At 37.9% G+C, this 21612-nt stretch overlaps 1 long non-coding RNA gene across 4 annotated transcripts; it reads right to left on the bottom strand.

The window, feature by feature from the left end:
* Positions 1-4459: 4459 nt before the first annotated feature.
* On the bottom strand, positions 4460-16870 carry LOC103711804 (uncharacterized). 4 transcript variants are annotated; one of them, XR_015976565.2, is made up of 5 exons: positions 16732-16870; positions 13794-14426; positions 13626-13733; positions 5339-5495; positions 4460-4823 (listed from the first exon to the last, which is right to left on the bottom strand). It is a non-coding gene; the product is annotated as an uncharacterized LOC103711804 (long non-coding RNA). The 4 variants fall into 4 exon arrangements; XR_015976566.2 differs by having other exon boundaries at positions 13884-14426; XR_015976564.2 differs by having other exon boundaries at positions 13626-14426.
* Positions 16871-21612: the final 4742 nt, after the last annotated feature.

Here is a 21612-nt window from a genome sequence, read left to right as displayed (position 1 = left end):
ACAGGTCTATGTTGGACCAATTGAATTATGCCATGTCATTAGACCTGTTTTCCACCATAACAATCATATTTTTGGCATCTCTCGTTCAAGTACTCTTGAGTAAGCTTGATTCGGTAGAGATAACCAAAAATAGACATGAGTAATATATTTTTAGATAGTAGATAAATAAATTCTTTAATCCATCGTTTTATTGCAAGAAACAGTGTCATTCAATGTTTTCATTCAAAAAGGAAGCGTCTAGAAAACTTGTATCTAGGCTAGATTTGTATACAGAAAATTAATATTAAAACACAAAAAACAGCTATTTCATGGACCTGTAATCTTGGCGACCTTATAAATTATTGAGATGTAGTCAGCACCGTATATTTATTTTTTTGGTACAACAACACCGTATATTCATCAAGGACAAACGAGAGTTAACTTTGTGCTCGTTTTCCTTTCCTCATTCCAATATCGCAGTCCATATTTATTGCATGAAGTCTTATCACAATTTCCACGTACACAGTGTGGTACATAAAGAAGTTCACAATCAAAGCACTAATATGTATACAAAAATCTATAATAGTCAAAAACTAGAAAGCTATCCACAAGGAAAATATATATAGTTACCAAGAATTATAAATATGGTCAAATGATTGTCACTATTCTGAATAACGTTGTTACTATAATATCTTTACTCTTCAAAAACATTCAAGTTATTATCAATTAAGTAATCAATGGATGGAAAATAGATGTAGTTAAATCAGTTTAATTTCCCATGATACCATATCTGATATTTGAAAGAAATATTATATTTGACTTGAAATATTATATTTGCGTACCTAATGTACAAGCACATGAACATGTATGTATGTATGTATAGGAAGTGATCTTTTTGGTCTGCACTAAACAATTAGCTTAATTGCTCTCGTTAGCAAATAATACTTTATTCTTAATGTATTTTCCCAATTGGTTGTACATGCATGAGAATATTTTGCCATTTCACAAATACGATCAATGCATTAAAAATTGACATAATTTGTGCATTGCACTGGTTAGTTGTACATTCTTAAGCATATTCCTATCATTCGACAAATGTAGTTAACACATAAAAAGTAACATAATCAATGCAAGAGATATGTACTGCACTAGTTGATCATGTATATGTGAACGTATTTCTACTATTTGATAGATCCAGTCAATGCACTAGAACATGAAATAATCTATATGGGACAAAGATGCATTTATGGCATTAAATATATCTCTAAAATGACAAAAAAAAACTATATCTGTTAATTATGGTGTATAATTTATAAATGTAAAAATTTAGTTTGTCGGTAGGAACAACCAAGTTATTTGTCTCATTGGAAGTAAAAGTCATCACCTATTAATCGTTAGTGATGCTAAATTTTGAGGAAATCATCAAATGTCCAGCCCTTACGAGAATGTCTCATTCATATCCAATAAATCGAAGGTATCAAGACAAAGGATGAGTCCAAATGAACCATTGAATTACTTATGTAGGTGAATTCAATTGAAATACATTCATAATGTTCTCAAAGAAAAAAAAGAAGAGAAAAACACATCACTAAATGCAATAATATCACTCAAATTTCTACTAATCCATTATTGAAGAACATAAAAAATAAGCAAAACTAAACGCATATCTTTAGCCACTTTAGTGTAGCGTTTCAAATTCCATCGATATCTTGAACCTGGAGGGCTCGGTGAGAGGGTGAGATTGAATCCCATGTTCTCATAGCTGGTCTCGCCTGCAGGTCTCCTCCTGAGAGCCGTCGTGGTCATCCTCGAATTCCACACCCTTGGCCTCTTCCCTGGGCATTTTGAGCGAAAGTGGCGAGCGGCCAGACACCTCTACACCACATATGTTTGCCCTGGTATAATTATAATTCCGAGACCATGCTTTGGGGCATACTTTGGGGCTTTTGAAAATAACTTTGTCATGGAGAGGAAGGCTGACTCCTATCAGGCTATGTATGTATATTGAGAGGTGAACGGTGTCACAAACTGGTTTGTTTCCTTCATGGCTCATCACTTGAAAAGCTTTTTCTGGCTAGACTACGAGATGTGCCTATGACTTTGCGCATCATTTTGTTTTCTGATTTTGTTGGCTATTTTCAAACCCATCAGGTGTGAGCCGCGGATGTACCAAAAAAAAAAAAAAACTTTGTCATGAAGAAGGCATTGTGGCAGGAGCAATGGCTATTATTGGAATACAATGAGAAACTTGTTTATGGTCACGGTGGCTCTTGTAATTTACCGTCTAGAACAAAGGAAAGCACGTAGCAAGAATTATGAAGTTTGAACTAAACGCCTTACGAGATTGAGATAATAATTTGTCAAAATCATCAACAAAATTGGCTCGATGAATTGACCCAAATGCTGTAAAATTGGCTCCGGCAAGCTTATATTTGTGGGTGTGCATGGATTATATGTTGGGAAATCATCCTGATGCATGGTATTTTTCTCCTCAAGAAACAAAACAAACATATATTTATGTATATATATATCCTGAAAAAAAATAAATTCCAGTATATCTGTTTTGTAAAATTAAAGAAAAATTCTGCTGACCTAATTGTCCGTGTCCAAGATAGATGTCTACATGGTTGCTAATGGACCAGACAGTACAAATATAGGGTGCTTCATGAGTTTGCACAATGAGGTGTTATTCACACATTCTCACAAATATCTCCTGCCATCTGTCATTGAAGCCATGTAACATTCATTGTTGTGAAGTGCTTCATGAGGTTCATTACAATGGTTACTAATAATATATTGTCACAATGTTCCTTGTCATCTGCTATTAGAGCCATGTAATATTCATTATAGTTAAGTAGCCACAACATAAAGTGCTTCATCAAATATGTATAATGAGCTGTTATTCATATGTATTCAGAAAATGTTCCTTGCCATCTACCACTAAAGCCATGTAATGTTCACTGTCATTCAATAGCTAGTAAAATAGAAGGAATGGAAGAAAGGATCCTTTTTTCCCCCCAAGAGCATAGAGGGTTTACAAGAAGAAAATATGATGGATACTAGTTGTATTCATTAATTCCATTTTGGACCTTCCATCAGCACTAGAAACTATAGCATAATAAAGACAGAATTACCAACTCTTTTTTAGCTGCTACCACAAGCCACCACTATAAGTTATATAAATTGCCACATTATATCATTACCTCTTATAAATGATTGTGGCTGTCAATAAATCTTCTATCAAAGATTTTGGTTACCTTTACAGACGGTTTTGGTTGCCAATAAATCTCTTGCATATTGTTGATACTATAAGACACTTTTCATGGTAAGTTTCTAGCTTGGCAAATATGCTAGTCTTCTTCTGCATGAAGATTTATATATTTTTCTTAAAAATGGACTAAACACTTTTTTGTTGAATACTTTGTGGATTGCACAACTTTTTTTCCCCCCATTAATGTGCATTAAGCTTAGAGGCTGTGTTCATTCTTAAATTTGCAATTGCCCCATGCCCCATGTCTGGTAGGCACTATTCTTGATGCAAATGCATGGCCAAACATGTAGCTAAGTTCGCCAACAGAGATCTAATAAGAAGAGTAGCCCACTAATAGACATTTAAGGAAACATTTTGTAACAAATTAAGAAATTTACAGTAGGTTGATAGTGTGGAATGATGCATCTGAGGTTGTGTAATGGCCACAAACAAACCTTGCACTTACAAGGGAAAAATTGTAAGAAACATGAATAATACTTGGCAAATTCAGATAATGGAACGATAACAAGGCAATGGAAGCACGATCTGGAAGTAGTAAAGCTTTTACCTAAGAAAAGTTTGAAAAGCTGAGAAATGTTAAGGTGGCCTTGTCATAAAATGATAAAACCTTACTATGAGAGGGATGGCCATGAGTACTTCAAATATGGTGCTGGAGTTGACCCAAATAATGTGGATAGGACGGAATATGGTCGACTCAGAAAGTATGATCATGTGGGAGAGAGTTTAATGGTGGACTCAAGAACATGGACTCATATTCATGTAGAATGATAGTGGATGAGGAAAAGTTCCATATCAATCTGGTTGAAAGCCATCATAAGTGATCTGAAAGAAGTTGCATTTGCGGGGAAGACAATTTGAGTGTTCATCATAAATTGGTGGGGAAAAAAAAAAGAAATCATTCCTCAGTTTTCTCATCTCATGCTCTGGCAGGAGTAAGAATACACAGTTTTTATTGAGATTGCCTACTGGTTAAGTTGGTAAAGTCTCATGATGTTGATATTCTTTACAAAATATGGCAATCTTGGCTTAGCTCTCTTGTATCTTTGCTAAAAAGAGAAACAAAAGACATTTAATTATAAAAAATACGAGCACATTTATCATGTAACAATAAGCTTAACATCTTATTCTTTGAAGTCATAACCATTCATATCAAAATAAGCACAGAGTCCATACCAACACTATCAAAAAATAAAATAACAAAATAGGATATGATCCATGGAATCCCACACATTAACCCAGTAATATAGTACAAAATATATTTCAGACACAATGTTTCCATACAAAACGAAGCAAGGATTATTAGGAATGTTAGCATCTCATAAATTGAAACTTGAATTAAGAATGACAAATATTACACTTGTCATTATATGAGGGTTGGAGTGCAATAATCTTTGCTTTTTCCCACACCGCTCTCCTGAAAAATAGGCCCAATGCTTGCTACAGCAAATTATCAGATTGCAATCCCTTGGCAGCTTAATTGGCTTTCTCCTCCAGATGGTGGTTCTCTTTCCAGGTCCTTGCAGCAAACCTCACCAACTTGACTGTGAGGCAAACATGGGAAACGAGAAAGATTCTACATGTCACAAACCACGCTGTTAACTATTTATCCAATGGCTAAACTTTCTCCTAAAACTAAAATATTAAAAGGCCAAAAAATGAATTCATAATTAAGGAATGTAAACGGAACATGGTTGTGGAGAGTGAGACGAGGAGCTGGGTGGTTTGCATAGACCATAGAGGAAAAAGAGGGCCATGGATTCCAAGGTAAAAAAAAAGATTGTGGTGAGCCCTTTGTTGACTCCAGTCTGGAAAATGAACCTATCCGAATAGAGAGATTAAAATAAAAAGGATTCTTAGACTTGCATCCAGTGTTTTGACAAGGATCCAGCTGCAGTAGCCAACCAGGCTGTCCTCTAGTTTGGGCATGCTTCATTCTCAACGATCGAAGGACAAACAAAAGCAAATAAGTAAATAATGGTAGAATGTAAACTGTGCACGTCAACACATTTCATGCCTTCAGCTGTTTTGTAATTAATTTTTTAATTGCGCCTAGTTTTTTTATGTAACTTGCATCAGTATAGACCTTACTGTTCAGATTGAAGGGAAGCATGATACCACAGCTCCCGTGCCAGAATCCTTCCACGAGATTGCTTGACTCTACTGATGATAAACACCTTTGCTCTTACCCTTAGGCTGTGAGTGGAGGAAGAGGTGCATGAACCCACATGACCAAGCTCCATAGTCTCTGTAGATATAATTAATTTGTAATTTATATATAGAAAATATTATACTCCACAAATTTGCTAAAAAAAGATAAAGTTATTATTAATATACTATAATGAAGGTGACTGAGATGGTGGAAAAGAGTTGTCGAGAGAGAAGGGATGAAATGGGCCCTCAATGAGCTTCTCTGAGTCAGTGGCATCTAGGAAATAAAAATTGCCATTTAAAAAATTGTTTTTGTGGATATACAGCCTTGGCATCATTCACCTAGTATCTTTCATGTATAATACATATCATCATCATCAATGATTATTTGCTCATATTAAGAAATATGAAGTTAAGAAACAACGGAAAAAAATCTTCCCTACTACAGAGAACTACAGCAATAGAATCATATTAAGTATAGGCCTATCAATTCCATGAATACTAAAAACAAACAGGCATCCCAAATTAAAGTTTGGGATAATGATCTTTTCGATACTAGAATTTTTGTTCATGTTAAAATCTAGAACCAAATGGAAAAGGTTAGCTCTAAACTAGATTTACAAGATCAATATTTATACTAAAACTAAGTACCTCTATGGTGCATAGCCACATCCTCCGAGACGAGGCATTGGTGATCTCACACATGAGGCAGCTCCTTATGCTATGAAGCCAGAAGATTATGAAGTTTTCCATCTCATAATTGGATATCTCTTGACAATAAGAAACATGTTGATAACTAAACTCCACTATACCTAAAATAAAGAAAATATGCAAAGGAATGAAAAGGATTGAGGATAGGCTCGCTGCTAGGTTGGGTTTTATATAGGGAAAGAGGAAGGGTTGTTGGTGCAGACAGAATAAAGGTGAGCATTAATTCCAAAAACCAAAAAAGGCTCCTCTCCTGCACATGATGTTGTACAACATGGAAGGTGACAAAGTCTTTGTAACGTTCGTTTGTCAAAAAGGTCAGTTGCTATTTTAAAAATGAAGCTTTGTAACGTCCTTATTAATTAGTTTGGATGTAATGTTTCCTTCACCATTTATAAGTTGGTAACAAAAAGGGAACATTGGTTAACAAATTCCTTTTCTTCACAAGGTTCGTACAATGAGCTGTCACAAGGCATTGTACAAGACAACAGTGACAAAGGTATGCAACATCCCTGCTGTCAGAAGCTTTCCCCCGACATCTAAAACTAAAGTTTTCTATTGTCCCATGTAGATACTCCCAGCTGCAACAGGGTGAAATAACTTCCTTGCTTAGTTGCATCTTAACCAATCCTACCCAACTCTCGACACAAATCATACCTGATCATACCCAATCATATCCAATTCCTGCTTCCCCTAGTCTAACCCAGGTTCGATTCACTTAATCCCGGTCCAAACATAATCATACACACAAAAAGTCTAAAGACCTACATTTGCATTAACATTGGACCCATCTTGACCTGATGTAGGCTTAGGCTAGACCTGATTATCATGATCAGACCAACACCACCCATTATATCCTCAACCCCTTTTGTTTGCTATAGGAGCACACCATGAAGAAATTCTATTACATGCGGTGTGCATCTTACTAAACCAACCCCTCCTTCAGTCTCCATCATCCTTCCCCTTAGGGCCATTTGCCTCTTAGTGTGGCAAGTAGCACCTTAGCAAGCTTTCATATCATTATTCTCTATAATTAACTTGATCCTTCACCCTCTCCTCATATGCCATGTGTCTCCCTAGACACTCACTACTCTCCCATAGTACCACACTTGCACCAAATCACAACCCCACATAAGAACAAAGGAGAGATCTCCTCCATAAAAAACTCTTCCCACTTTTGATGCCAATCCTATGACATGCATCTAATTCAGGTTGGTATTTAATGTTAGGCCCTCATAGCGCCCCCTAATGATCTACTTAGCCCTTAAGATTCTCCTTGGATCGAGACCAAATCACATTTATACCAATCCATTCTTATCTACTGGATCTCTTTCTCCCTCTTCTACAAAGTCCTATTCTTCCATCCTCCTTTGTATTATCAATTCAAAAGAGGATGTAATTAACATATCCCCTTCTTATGTTTAGCATTCCTATTCGTCCTTGGATTATCATTTCTATCCTCATCCTAGTCCTCCCCCTTTATCCTTTCAACCCATCCTTCAAAAGAAACACAAACTAAAAAATACGTCCTCCTTAGTTCCTAGCCTACATTTCCATAATCCTCTTCTCTCTCTAGCCAATAAGAGTATTTTATCTCATATCAATTCTAGCCATTAGATCCAAAGAGCTCTAATCCTAGGCACTTTAACAATTGTCTCCCTCACATCCTAGCCAGGGGTGAAAGTAGATCGGATAATATTCGTCCGAATCCGTTTTCGTATCCGAATCTATCTGCATATGGATAGGAATTTGAGCATCCGACTAATATCCGTATCCGTATCCACGTCCGTAAAAAAAAAAGATATGGATATGGATAGACAACTATCCAATCCATATCCGAATATCTGGTCCATTTATAACCCTATTTAATTTTATATGGCACTTATGAACTTTTAAGAAAAATAAATGACCACATTAACATGCTATTAACTTGATTTATCACCTACATAGTAATATCTTTGATTCTATGGTAATAAAGTTTAATTATCTGATTTATATCCATATTTATATTCATACTTTCGGTATCCGATTTGTATTCATATCCATTTAAAACAAATATAGATATGAATTTTTGCATCCGATTAACATCCGTATCCATATCTATATTCGTCAAAAAAAATAAATATGGATGTGGATATGCTAGTATCCGATTCGATTTCAGCCCTAATCCTAGCCAATAGGATTCAATCATCTATCACCTAACATCCCTGCTTAGGTTTGGGGCTTTCTAGTTCTACATTAAATCCTAGCCCTTATACTATTCCTCTACCTTTACAAGTACCTTCTCATTCTACCCTAAAATTATGGTAGAACATAAAAAAAATTAGAAAGACTAGTGGAGACTCCACCAATATCCACCCACAGTCCTACATCTTGATCCCTTCCCCTTGTTATATTTTCCCTCTATCCAATCCCAAAGCCCTAATCCTACTAGCCTACTACTCATACATAGCCTCTTGCAACCAAGACAAGGAGAGGAAGGAGTACAAGCAAGTATTGAGTGTAATATCCTCTTCTCCCCCTCTCTTCCCCCTCTTTCTCTGGTTTTCTTTAGTTTTCTTGAAACCCTAGTCAAGTAGAGACAGAAACCCTCTTCTACCTTTAGGACATCCTCATAGGAGGAGTGGTTGGATGCATCTTCGAGCCCTTCCCCACCACTTAGACCAAACCCTATTTGCCCTGTCCCTTATCCTAGCTTACTTAGAATGCTAGCTAGCAACTTCCTTCTCCTAAGAACCCATTGATGGCCCACAGTCCATTCAAATAATTGATTAATTGCATGTAACATTCATTTAAGCAATTTATTAGTCCGTGATATAAAGGAAATTATAGATAATGAATTCCATTTTTCCATGAGGTTTGATCGATAAGGCTTATGTGGTATCAAAAAATCTCTTTGCCGGTCAGCATTGAAGCCATAAAGCTTTTACTGCCATTAAACAACTGCTACTGAAAAGGAAATGTAAGTAAATATGCCTCTCTTCTAGGAGTATTAGGGACTAATAAGAAGAACATATAGGGTATTGCTTTTATTTGTTATTTTCTGGCTTGACCTTCTAAGAGCATGAGCAAAATGATTTTAAAATGCTTTGAGTAATAAGTTTTTAACTTGGTCAAGACCCTTTCTTTCTTCTACAAGAATATAAATAAATTAAGTGGAGTTGGACCACATGATTATTTTTTTTTTCCTCGTGTGTTTGTGCATGCGGTAGAAGAGGGCCACAAGCAATGGGCCACACAGCAGCCCTATCCAAATACCCCTAAGCTGCTCTAACCTTGTTGAAGGGTTTGAACCTTGGTCTCTAGCATAACTACTGAAAGACCTTATAGGCTTGCTAATGTATCACTTCCACAACCATTTTGTCATAAATATACAACAAGGCTTGTTCCAATATTTTCATTTAGCATGGTGTATGTCTCACTCTTTTTGCATCGATTTGGTCTCACAAACACTAATCTTGATGTACGTTGTCATTAACAGCCTAAATGTCTGCTAACTCCAATACTAGAGGTTTAATGAGACATGTTAATCCAATTCAGCCATACGTATCTACATAAATTATACATCAAAATGAAATTGTGTTTCAAATGCTCTTAAGCTCTAGGATTTTGAAACTTTTATTGTCTTTCTTTGATATCCTATATTTTAAACTTATAAGTTGATTAAAGCATTGTTTAGTTTCTTTCTTGGGTTTCTCCATGTGTTTAAATGTATATCTTAGATATTATGCATACAGATGGAATTTTGTGTTAATTTCTATTTGATGGACTTTCAAAATATTTTTTGTATTTTAATATTACTATGAGTTTTAGGTTTTGAAATTTGGTAAAAACCTTTAACTTAGTTGCTTGTTATTTTTTGCTGGATTTCTCCATTTTATTTTATATCCATCCTTCCTCTTTTTTATTTTCTCCATAAGTTTCGTTCCCCTTCTGTTACCTGCTATAAACATGGAATTGTAATAGGTCTAATATCAGATCATTTCTCTCTTAACTAAGAACTAGTAGAAACTATCTACTAAACCTAATCCAGTTCATCTTTACAAGGCTTGGATTACAACTACACCCTCTCTAGTAGCCCAAATATGAAGCCATCCATTCCCCTGTCTTTTCCTTTCCTTCAAAATCACAATATCGGATATACCCTCCAATGAGAATAGATGTCTATCCATTTTATCACTAAAAGTTTAGTCCATCAATCCCCAAGCCCTACATCCTAGTAATCCCAGCAATAAAGAGAAAATCTTTATTGCCTGATTTCTGCATCCAATCACCAAGTGCTCCAGCTCTTCAGTCAAAACTCACTTTATATCCACACATTCAAATTCTATGTTTCCTCGAAACCCTATTGTCAAGTAGTCTCAACCCTTAGAGGCCACGTGTTCATAAGACCTATTTCAATCCATCATCCACTTTATTGATTGTAGCTCATAAAACCTCTTTCCATACATCAATAGAAAATCTCTAGATACGAATTAGACAAGTTCTTAGAAGCTCAAATCTTTCATAACATGTATCTTTAAGTCCAATATGTAGGTAGAACTCATTTTCATAGGAAAATAACAGCAAAGCATCTAGCTAACTCTTTCTTTTCTTTCTTTCAATTTTTGAGAAATATAGGAGGGATGCCACTACTAGCGTTTGAACCTCGGATCTCTTCTAAGTGAAGAGAGATACCAATCAGCTGAGTTAAGGTTGGACGTGCCTCTTTTTTTCGTTCATACCTCCATACAAATTAAACTTGGAAAACAAAACACTGATGATCGAGGGTTCACAATCATCGACTACTGCTTTGGCAGCACGAAAAGAAGGCACCCATGTTTATCGTTCAACACTCAATTAGACATCACGAACAAAGGGATCAAGGAGATATTGACCTGATTGGAAGAATATTTCTCATGTAAAAAGAGGGGGAAATCAACCTCTTCTTCACAACCATTCCCTTAACTTTTATGAGATTACCATAGAAACCATAACCACATGGTCTTTCTCATATGTCAATAATCTCCTTCTTTGGAAAACCCAGTGTTGTGAGAGAAAAGGTATGTTACATAAAGAGTTGGACCTTATTATAAACATTGATTACAAATTGGGGGAAAAAATTAAAAAAGAAGGCATAATTAGCTTTTCCAAGCTTTGGCAATTATAATAAGGCAGATAACTTGATACAAAGCACCACATTATAAACCAAGCGATTAACCTACGAATTAATTGCACACTTCCAAGCATGAAATGTAATGGAAAAACCGAGGCAAAATGAAAGTATTGTAATCACAACCTCCCATTTCTGATGCCTAGTTCAACAACCAATTACAAAGAGGAGATTAGAAGTATATCAAATGTTTAAAGTAGAAAATCATATGCCGAGTATAAAAATAAGAAGAGACCACATATGAAAAATTGGAAGTGGAAAGACTGAAAAAGAAACTTGGATTTACCGAACGGAATTGGACGAGGATTTTTCTATCTCTTGGATGCGCTTTTTGGGCGCGTTTCTTCTAACTGCGAAGCAAAACGAATTGAGAGGGGAAAAAGCAATTTTAATGGGTTAGGCGGCCGTGGAGGAGGCGGAGAAGAGAGGAGAAGGATCGGAGGGAAGAAGAGGCGAGACCGCCGAACTCCCGACCGCCGCCGCCGGGGGCTAGCCGGTGGCCCGGTCGCATCATCAGGTCCAGCCCTCCCGTCGGGGGTACGAATATCAGATAGATATATATAAATAAATTATTACACAGAGGCAAATCCGCACAGAATTAATATGCGGAAATCCACAACTCACGCAGCAGTTTCTATGCGGAAGTAAATCCGCACAGAAATTAATATGCGCACAACCGCACCTGTGTAGGCACAATTATTTATGCGGAAGCAACTCCCCGAGGCAACGGCGTACTCCGAAAGGTCTCGACTCGGTCGGCAGATGAAGCAATAATTTCCGTGCGGTCGAACGCGTAGATTATCCATGCGGAAGTAAAACCGCATAACATTATGTATGAGGATATCCGCACCTGATAACGGTAACTGGGTAACAGCGCTTTTAATTAAACAAGTAATAGATATTTCAAAAAAAATAAAAAAGCCTGCCGTCCCCGTTGAGGCCCTGAGCTCGGTAAATCCGTAATTAAGTTGAAATACCGGGCTGAAGATAGATAGCTCCCCATCTCGCGCATCCGATCTCTCGAGCTCCTCTCATGGCAGTCGTCCGCATTCCTCCCTTGAAACCTTAAAACCAAAGCAGAAAAATCGAGCCTAAGAACCCCCTATCCGTCCCCCAAGATCCTTCCTCTGTCTCCTCGACTTCTCCTCCCGCCTCCACCTCCGCCGCTGAAAACCCAAACCCTGATCCCCCACCAAATCCTAATCTTAACCTCAATCCGAACCCCGCCGTCATGAGTCCATCGCCTCCATCAGTTCTGACGTTCGCCCCCGCGTTCTGGCTTCTCGCAGCAGAGCATGAAGCAACCAGTGATGTTGATTCCCCTGTTTCAAGTGAAGTTGCTGAGGTCAATACCAAGCTGACTCTTATATAGTCCTATGATGATACGAGCAAATACTTCAGCTCTTCAAGTTATGTGACTGGTTCTCTCTCGTCTAGAACAACTGCGACTCATATGAAGGGATGATCAATGTCTGACCCCGGAGCCTGTTGGAATTGCACAGCTTGACAGGTTTGCAAGGATACACAAATTTTCTAAGAGGTTTCTCACCATTAGAGGAACACTCGTGGTCGGAACCAACTCAATATGCGCTTCCTCACTGTGAAGGTATGCGTCAACCATCTGAGTACATGCACTCCAACCTCGGAGGTCAGAGATTTAACAAGGAGGTAGATGAATTCTATTTTCTATTCTTATGGTATTTTCAGATCATTGCTACGCAGTGATAGCTCACGACATTTTCTTCAACTTGGATAGCAAAAGCTTCAATTCTAATGCTTGTGCACGCCTTAATACAAAGCATGCACATCTGCTGTTTCCTCTGGTTTGATCTTAGTGACTTTAATCAAACTAATATTTGGTATTTAACGGTAAAGATTTGGAATCAACGCCATCTTATTTTAGAGTCTAACATAAGTCACATGGATATCAATCTATAGATTGAAGGACGAAAAAGATAAAAGAGACCAAATTGCTAATTACTTAAGAAGGATTTGAAAGTGGAAAATCAGAGAAATAACATCACATCATTTGGCAGAGATTTCACATCCAAAAATATACATGCAGTAATAATAACTCATGCACAGTCGAAGAAGGGAAGTTGACCAGAAGCTGAGGCAAAAGATAATTACAATAAATAATTGCAGTATTTCCTCACGATGCATGCAATAGGAATCATGAATTGCATTGCAAGCAGATATAAAAAAAAAACATCATATTTGAAAACAAACTGCACCATTGAAACAGTTGGATATCAGCTAGATCACATGGCATGCAACAAATGAATGTGAGGTCCGCCTATTATTTATATCAAGTAGGTTTAACTTGAATCATCATAATAATTTCAGACAGAAGAAAAACAGAAGTACCATCTGATCTTCTCACAACATAGTGTTTAAACTCCAAGTAGATGATGATAAAAGGAAGCACGGTCTCACTTGTAGCCAATAAACAAGCCAAGCTGTAGAGATGTCAACCTGTATTTATTTTTTATCAAGCCTCGCCAATAAATAATAGGCTGAACACAATCGACTCACCACAATTCTAATAGGCCAAGACATGCAAACAAGTAGCATACATCCAATAGAATATATATGGAACTTGCAGGTAGGCAACAGAAAGAGTACAGCTTTATGGTATAAACACTTAGCCATAGTGGCACTTTGTACAGAAAAGATTAGTCACGCATTTGAAAAGGGACTTCATATTTGCTGTTCGGTGGTAGCATTCTGTTCAACAAAATATTCAACTGCACAATATCAGTATGGATTTATATGATAAATTTATTTCATTGAAAGCAAAGAGTTGATAGTTGAGAACCAGGAGTTTAACCCAAAACAGAAAAAACATGGAAAGATAACAACACACACAGATCTCCACAAGCAGCAGCAATTTCTTGGCTAGCTGCGGATATTTTCTAAAGCAGACGGTGAAGGTTGAACTTCTGAAGACTCTGTGTAGGAAATGGAGATCAACTTAGATCTATATTCTTCAGCCTTTTCGCTATCTTTTACACTGACAACATGAGCATCAGTACAGTTAGTAGGCAATGGATTTGAGTGAAGGTTATTTTCTGGAAGAGATTGTGAGATCTCTATTAGGGACTCTCGGGCAAGTTCGTGAGAAACCTCTGTAACAGGTGCCATGGAATCCATAGAAATTGTATCAAGCTGCAGAATTCAAAATTGTTATTCAAATGGTCATTATAAAACATAAACCTACGATATTGCAATAATTACATTTCATGTATTGACAACTGAAATACTATATAGATTGGGTATACAATCTTAAGTCTGTTTCTTTTGATCAGTTACATCAACTGTCAACGAGTCAGACATGAGAATACAAAATGTTCCCTTCTTTACTAAGCATGCTATCAAGTGTGGCTGGCTAATATTAACAAAATTCTACATGTGTTAAGTGCACAATAACTGTAAATATGGTTTCACAAACTGAACAATCCTAGAATATAGTCTACTCTGCCAGGTTCAGAAGGAAACGTTAGTAAATTTTTCAAAATCTTATACCCATCACTCTGGTATAATAAATTTTCTAGGAGTATATATAGAACCTATCCCCAGATCTGCAATTCCAAGAGTACGGTAAAGCATGGAGGGAAAATTGCAATGCGGAGAAAAAAGATTGATTTAACCCATTCCAATAATTTTGATTGGGATATTTCAGGAAAGAGGCTTCAGACAATAATTTGGATATTAGAACAAGACAAAGTGCTTGAATTGAAAGGTTTCATACTGAATACTGGCAAGGACCGATAAGAAGTGAAACTTAGGTAATAAATTGGATATTAGAAGAACCAACCAGGATAGTACTACAACCTCGTTTGAGAAAGTTGAAGCGCAAGATTGTGTTGAGCTTTGCTAAAGGTATAAATTAAGTGCAGGTAAAAGAGGACTTGAAATGAAGCATTATTTCTAATAATTGCCTGATGGTTGTCAGATTACTAATTCTTGGATCCCACCAAAATACTCAACAAGCATTGCTCATTGGATAAGTTTAGTTTCCATCCACTGATCTCTCAAAGAACAAATGAGTCTAATCATCAAACCAAAACCTTTCCTTCTGACACCTACATCTGAGCCATTTCCCTACTTTTAAGTATTGGATCTAAAATGAACTTTTCTTTTTCCAATTAAAGTTCTTAAAAAGAATACTGAAGCAAGCAAAAGTTCCATAGACCAATTACTTCTTTCTGGAGATAATAACAAGACTTTGCTAAGGGAGCGTCAAAAAAATCACAACTCAGGTAGCTGGAAATGAGCAAATCATTCCGATCCTAATATTACCATCATTACTTTTTTTTGACAGGTAATTTTTTTCTTTTGGCACCTGACTATCTTGTTAAAATGTAGATTTGAGATTTTTGTGTTCTTATTTTTACCTTCCATTGATTTAAACATATCCGTGCAAGCATTCCACAGGCAAACATAAGTATGCTACATAACCTTGACTGCCTACACTTTACCTTTGCTTTGCAGCCTCACATTCATTAATCAGCAATAAATACCCTGATTTATCTCTACTCATTAGTTTGTTGTTGAAACAATGACTCCACCTAATCTCTGGCATCGTGATCAATGGCATGCAATTTATGACAATGAGCAGAAAAAAACACAGGCATCAACTGATGGCATAAACACAAGTGCCATATAAGAGAATTAGTCAGAAACCTTACAGTTTCAACAGGATTGCACTTACATGATTCCTAAAATTCACACGACTACTGGGTGCTGACTCTCCTTCAATACCTTCGAAGTAATTCCCCAGAGAGTTTGGAATTGGGATACGTTATACTCATCGAAACAGAAGAATTTTTCTCCAGGATGATTAGACCTAAATTCCTTTGAGTAAGCCCTTATAACCGGAGAGAAGGGGATTCAGGAAAGCACCATGTCAAGATTTCATACTCCTTTTTTCTTTTTCCATCAGAATTTCCACATAAGTCTATCCAGTTTACCTTCTAATCACATCATCAAACCAACGCACGCGTCAAACTCCCATCTATCTCAAAGAAATTATCCATAACCAAATATCAACATCATATCAGGGCAGAACTGGCAATACCCACTAAGCAGCACCAATCGAACTGCCACAAATCGCTAAAACCCTAAAAGCCATCCCCCCCAAAGCGCAACCAAAAAGAATGGAATCATCTAAAAGGAATACAACTACAAGAAGAAGAAAGGAAGGAAAGAAAAAAAAATAGAAGCATTAAAAGGAATCCAACTACAAGAAGAAGAATAACAAAAGCATGAGCTCCAGACCAAGATGGAGAAACATCTAATTATCATGACAGAATTACATGGAGCTCAAAATCTTGGCAATACCCATCACAAGATGAATCATTCAGGAGATGAGAAAAACACATCGCGAATACATATAATGAAAAGATAAAAGAAAGATCAGGAAAAAAAGACAGAGAAAGGTTGAAGGGTTGGGGATTGGATCAGAATTTACCTTGATGACGACGAGCTGTGCGCCGGGGGGGAAGGAGATGGCGAACGTCGGTTGTTGACCAACTTTATGCAACGTCCCTCATTCCTTTCCTCGGGCCCCACCCCCGCCTGCCCAATCGCTTGCTCACCTAAATTAGACGAGATTTAGAATTATAAACCACCCGCGTCCGCCGGTCGATTTATGCTACCGTCACCCACGTCATGTGGAAAATATGCGCCTTTTTGGCGCATAAGATCATCTTGTGCGCCATCCTCATAAAGTTTGTGGGTTAAGTCAACCGGGTAGCAACTATTAGCCGTATTAATTCAAAATCAGCCCAAAATTCAAATCATTTGGAGCCGCATTCAAAATTTAAATCATCTTGGACTGCATCTTTATTTGTTGTTTTGTGAAGCAGTGTTAATTGTTCTCCTAATTTTTTACAATTTATTTTATTTGTTACCTTGTAAAATAGTACTGATTTTTGCAATCGGAGCCGTTGGAGCTGTGTTCAAAATTCAAATCATCTGGATCCGAGTCTTTACTTGTTGTCTTGTAAAACAGCATTGGCTGTTCTCTTAATTTTTCACAATCTGTTTTATTTGTTACCTTGTAAAACAATGCTAATTGTTATCCTAAATTTTTGCAATCTGTTTTATTTGTTGTCCTATAAAACTCTTCCTTGTATATTTCAATGATTATAAATACAACCTTACACCCATAATTACATGTGTGGTGAGATTTCAACATCCATCGAACTCTCTTTTTCTACTTGGTATCAGAGCGCTCAAATTGTGAGGAGTGCCTTTCTTTCTTTTTTAAAAAAAACATGTCTTCTGCATCTCTTAATGTTGGCAATTTTGTCACACTTAGATTGAAACTAGAAAACTACACTCTTTAGCGTGAGCAGGTTCTTGCTCTTGTAGAAAGCCAAGAATTGGTAGGCTATCTCACTGGCGACTTGTCATCTCGGGCTGCTGTACTTCCAGTAGCAGATGGATCAAATGCTGCTCTGCTCCAAACCCTGAGTACTAGAAATGGAAAACTGTTGATCGTCTTCTTAGAGGGTGGAACATTGAAACTCTGTCCGAGGAAGCCCTTGGCTTGTCATTGGCCTTGATACTTCTTCACAAGTCTGGTCTACTAGTAAAGAAGCCTATGCTCAAGCCTCTCAAGAGTGCCAGTTTCATCTCACTCAACAACTTACCTACATGAAGAAAAATCCGGAGATGTCTCTTAACGACTATCTTCGCAAGTTTAAAGGTATTTGTGTTAGTCTAGCTGCTATTGGACCTTCCAGTAAGTGACAAAACAAAGGTTTTTTCCTTGCTTAACGGTCTTGGGGCTCACTATGAACCGTTTACTACTTCAATGTTCAAACCTCCTATGCCCTCCTATGGCGAAGTGGTCCCTTTGCTGTACAGTTATGAAACACATGTAAGCCTTCATTCTCCAGACCAAGCTACCTACACTGCCTTCTTTGGGTAGAAAAACAACTCCAAGTCACACAGCAAAGGCCAAGAAACTCAGGTAATTTCTCCTCTAAGGGTAAGGAGTTTGCTCTTGCTAACCAATCTTCGGCCAAACTAAATATTCAAAGCTCTGTCCCTACTGTACCTAACAATTCTCGAGAGAATGATCGTGATCTTGTTTGTCAAATCTATGACAAATGAGATCACAATACCCTTCGTTGTTAGCATAGGTTTTGTTGTGGTTCAAATTCGGCCCGAGGGTGACCATGCCGGAGGAGTCGGGGGGAGCTGCCGGAGGGGACGGAGAAGGGTGTCGCTTCCTGCACGCCAGCAGACCTGCACAAAGCCTTATCGGTGGAGTTTCAGTGAGGGCTCTCCGATGATAAAGTTAGGATAGATTTTAGGTGGTCCAGCTAAAAAGTCCTTAGGCATTACCTGATGGGGCTATTTATAGTCTCCGCGGAGGTGCCCAGATGGCATGCAGCCATGGCTTGCTTGAGGCATACAGTATAGGCCTTCCTTGTGAACGACATGGCGTCGACAGATGTGGCAGGGTATGGTCCATGGTTGATATATTATGGAGTGGCTAGCAAGCAAAGCATAGCGCGGTAAGGTTCTAATGTACGGCTATGTATGTGGACATAGGGGCGTGCGTAGGCGCACAAGTGGATGTGAACGTGGGCGAGGTTGGGCTCGCTTGGAGGCCGCAGCCTTTACTTAGGAAGGTCAGCTTGATGAGAACTGAGGTCGAGCCGATTTGGAGGGCCGCGATATATATTTGGTAAGGTCGGCTTGACGGACACTGAGGTCGGCCTAGCCTCCTCGGCTCTGAAGTCAGCTCGATAGGGGGCCCGAGCTCGAGCCGGGGCGTCGTTGTGGATACCTACAGTCGATGGGGCCTCTTCAAATCTCAGTCGACCCTGCAGGGCGCTCCGAGCCAGGCTCGAGGGACGTCATTGTAGATATCTGCGGTCGACGGAGCCTCTTCAGCTTTCGATCGACCCTACAGGGTGCTCTGAACGGAAAGGTCTGGTCGAGGTCTACTCGGCCTTTTGTAGGGTCCAGGGTCAAATTGGTGTTCAGCAGGACTGAGGTTTGGCCTGCTCGGTGCTGATGTCTATTTGGATAAAATTGGATGGTCCCATGTTGTGAATAGGACGATCCATTTTGCCCCCCATCAGGTTTAATCACGCCATTCAACCTGACAATTTATCACAGGTATTTGCAGCTCTTCATTTTGATTCAAATGCCAATGATGAAGAATGGACGTCAGACAGGAGCATCAGCTTATATGACTTCTCAAGAAGGTATTTTGCATAACCTTCATCTCTACAATGGTATTGATCATGTTCTTATTAGGAATGGGGATTTTTTATGTATACCTCATGTTGGTGATGCCACTCTTGGTTCTAGTTCTTCTCAAATTACCTTAATTGATGTTCTTTTGGTTCCGAATTTAGAGAAGAATTTATTATCAATTGGCCAACTTACTTCTGATTATCCAGTTAACTGTAAGTTCTCTAATCAAGATTTTGTCATAAAGGATCGAGTCACCCAACAGGTGCCAATAAGGAAAATAAAATAGGGTAACTTATACTCCATTCGTGCTTCGTCGGCCGCCTTCTTCTCAACCAGATTTCGAGGTGTCACTGAAGAATTATGGCATCAATGGCTCGGCCATCCTCAAGCAGCTATCATATCACATCTTTGCAGTTCTGGTTTAATAAAGGTTGTGTCCATAAAGTAGCAACTCCCATATGTGAGAGATGTCAATTAGGAAAGATGTCTAAACTTTCCTATTCATTATCTTTTTCTAAAAGTACTGTTGTCTTTGATAAGATATATATTAATTTATGGGGATCTGCTCCAGTTACTTCTGTTAACCATTTTTGATATTATGCTGTAATTGTGGATGATTTCACAAAGTTTATATGGTTAATTCCTCTGCAACAGAAGTCAGATTTCTTTGCTCAGTACTTGTTGTTTGAAAAGTATGTTACTCGCCAATATGGAAAATTTGTTAAAATAATGCAAACTGATGGTGGTGTAGAATTTGTTAATCAGCAATTTTTAAACCATATGCAACAATCTAGTATCATTCATCAGATTTTCTATTCCTACACACCTGAACAAAATGGGGTTGCAGAGCGACGACATCGAGTAATAAGAGAACTTGGACTTACTATGATGTTTCATGCAAATATTCCTGAGAAATTCTGGGTTGAAGCTTTTACCACTGTTGTTTTTCTAATTAACAAAACTCTTTCATCAACTCTTCAATGGAAGTCATCATTTTATTTGCTTCACAATCAACCAGATTATGGTTCCTTTCGGGTTCTAGGTTCACAGTGCTTTCCTTACATATGGGATACTAAAACAAGTAAGTTTGATTCTAAGTCTTTACCCTGTGTATTCTTGGGTTACAGTGATAGACACAAGGGGTATCGATACTACTACTCTCCTACTCGGTAGACCATTATCTCTCGCCATGTTGTATTTGACGAGGCAACACTTCCATTTAAAAAAACAACCTCTCTTCAACATGGTGCTCCTGAGTCAATGGTCACTACCTTTAAAGAATGGCTTCCTTCAAATTTAGCCTCCACATCTGGTCCTTCAATTCCAGTGAACTCCACTCAACAAATGCCCTCATATGAACCTCCACCAACTGATGCTCTATTGGCAAAGACCATAATTATCTCTGATATACTCACTGATGCTTCACACTCTGTTCCTAATGCATCTATTTTGCCTCTGACCAATGCACCTCTTGAACCCATGGCAGCAAATGAAATTCATGAGCGTATGAATGATGCCCCACCTCACAAATTTGCTACTAGTACATCTTCTTCTCAAATATTTGTCTCTCATCATATGCCAGCTCCTGCTAAAATAGATATTTGCAAGCCCAATCCTCACTATGCCATGCTACAAGACTACGGTCCTATTCCAAAAGAACCAAACACTATTCGAGCTGCTCTTAAACATCCTGGTTAGACCAAGGCTATGGAAGAAGAACTTGCTGCTTTGTCTCACAATCAGACCTGGATTCATGTTCCTAGAGACCTGTCAATGAATGTTGTTGGTTCACACTGGGTGTTTAAAACTAAACTCAACGCTGATGGGTCTTTATAATGGCTTAAAGCTCAATTGGTCGCAAAAGGGGATCATCAAATTGACGGAATTGATTTCTCTGAGACTTTTTTTTGCTAAAAATTTCTCTGAGAGTTTTTCATCTATTGTCAAACTACAAAGTATCAAATTAGTTCTTTCCATTGTTGTTGTTCACAAGTGGAGCATTCGTCAGTTAGATGTAAAGAACGCATCCTTTATGGTGTGTTATCTAAACAAGTTTTCATGAAGCAACCTCCCGGCTTTCAAAATTTTGAACATCCTGACTATGTCTACTTGCTGCATAAAGCCATCTATG

This window comes from Phoenix dactylifera, chromosome 3, assembly GCF_051530095.1.
Source record: "Phoenix dactylifera cultivar Ajwa chromosome 3, Ajwa_hap1_PhDact_Kaust_v1.1, whole genome shotgun sequence".
Taxonomy (NCBI): Eukaryota; Viridiplantae; Streptophyta; class Magnoliopsida; order Arecales; family Arecaceae; genus Phoenix; species Phoenix dactylifera.
The sequence above is the reverse complement of the archived record's forward strand: the minus strand, read 5'-3'. Positions and strand labels throughout refer to the sequence as shown.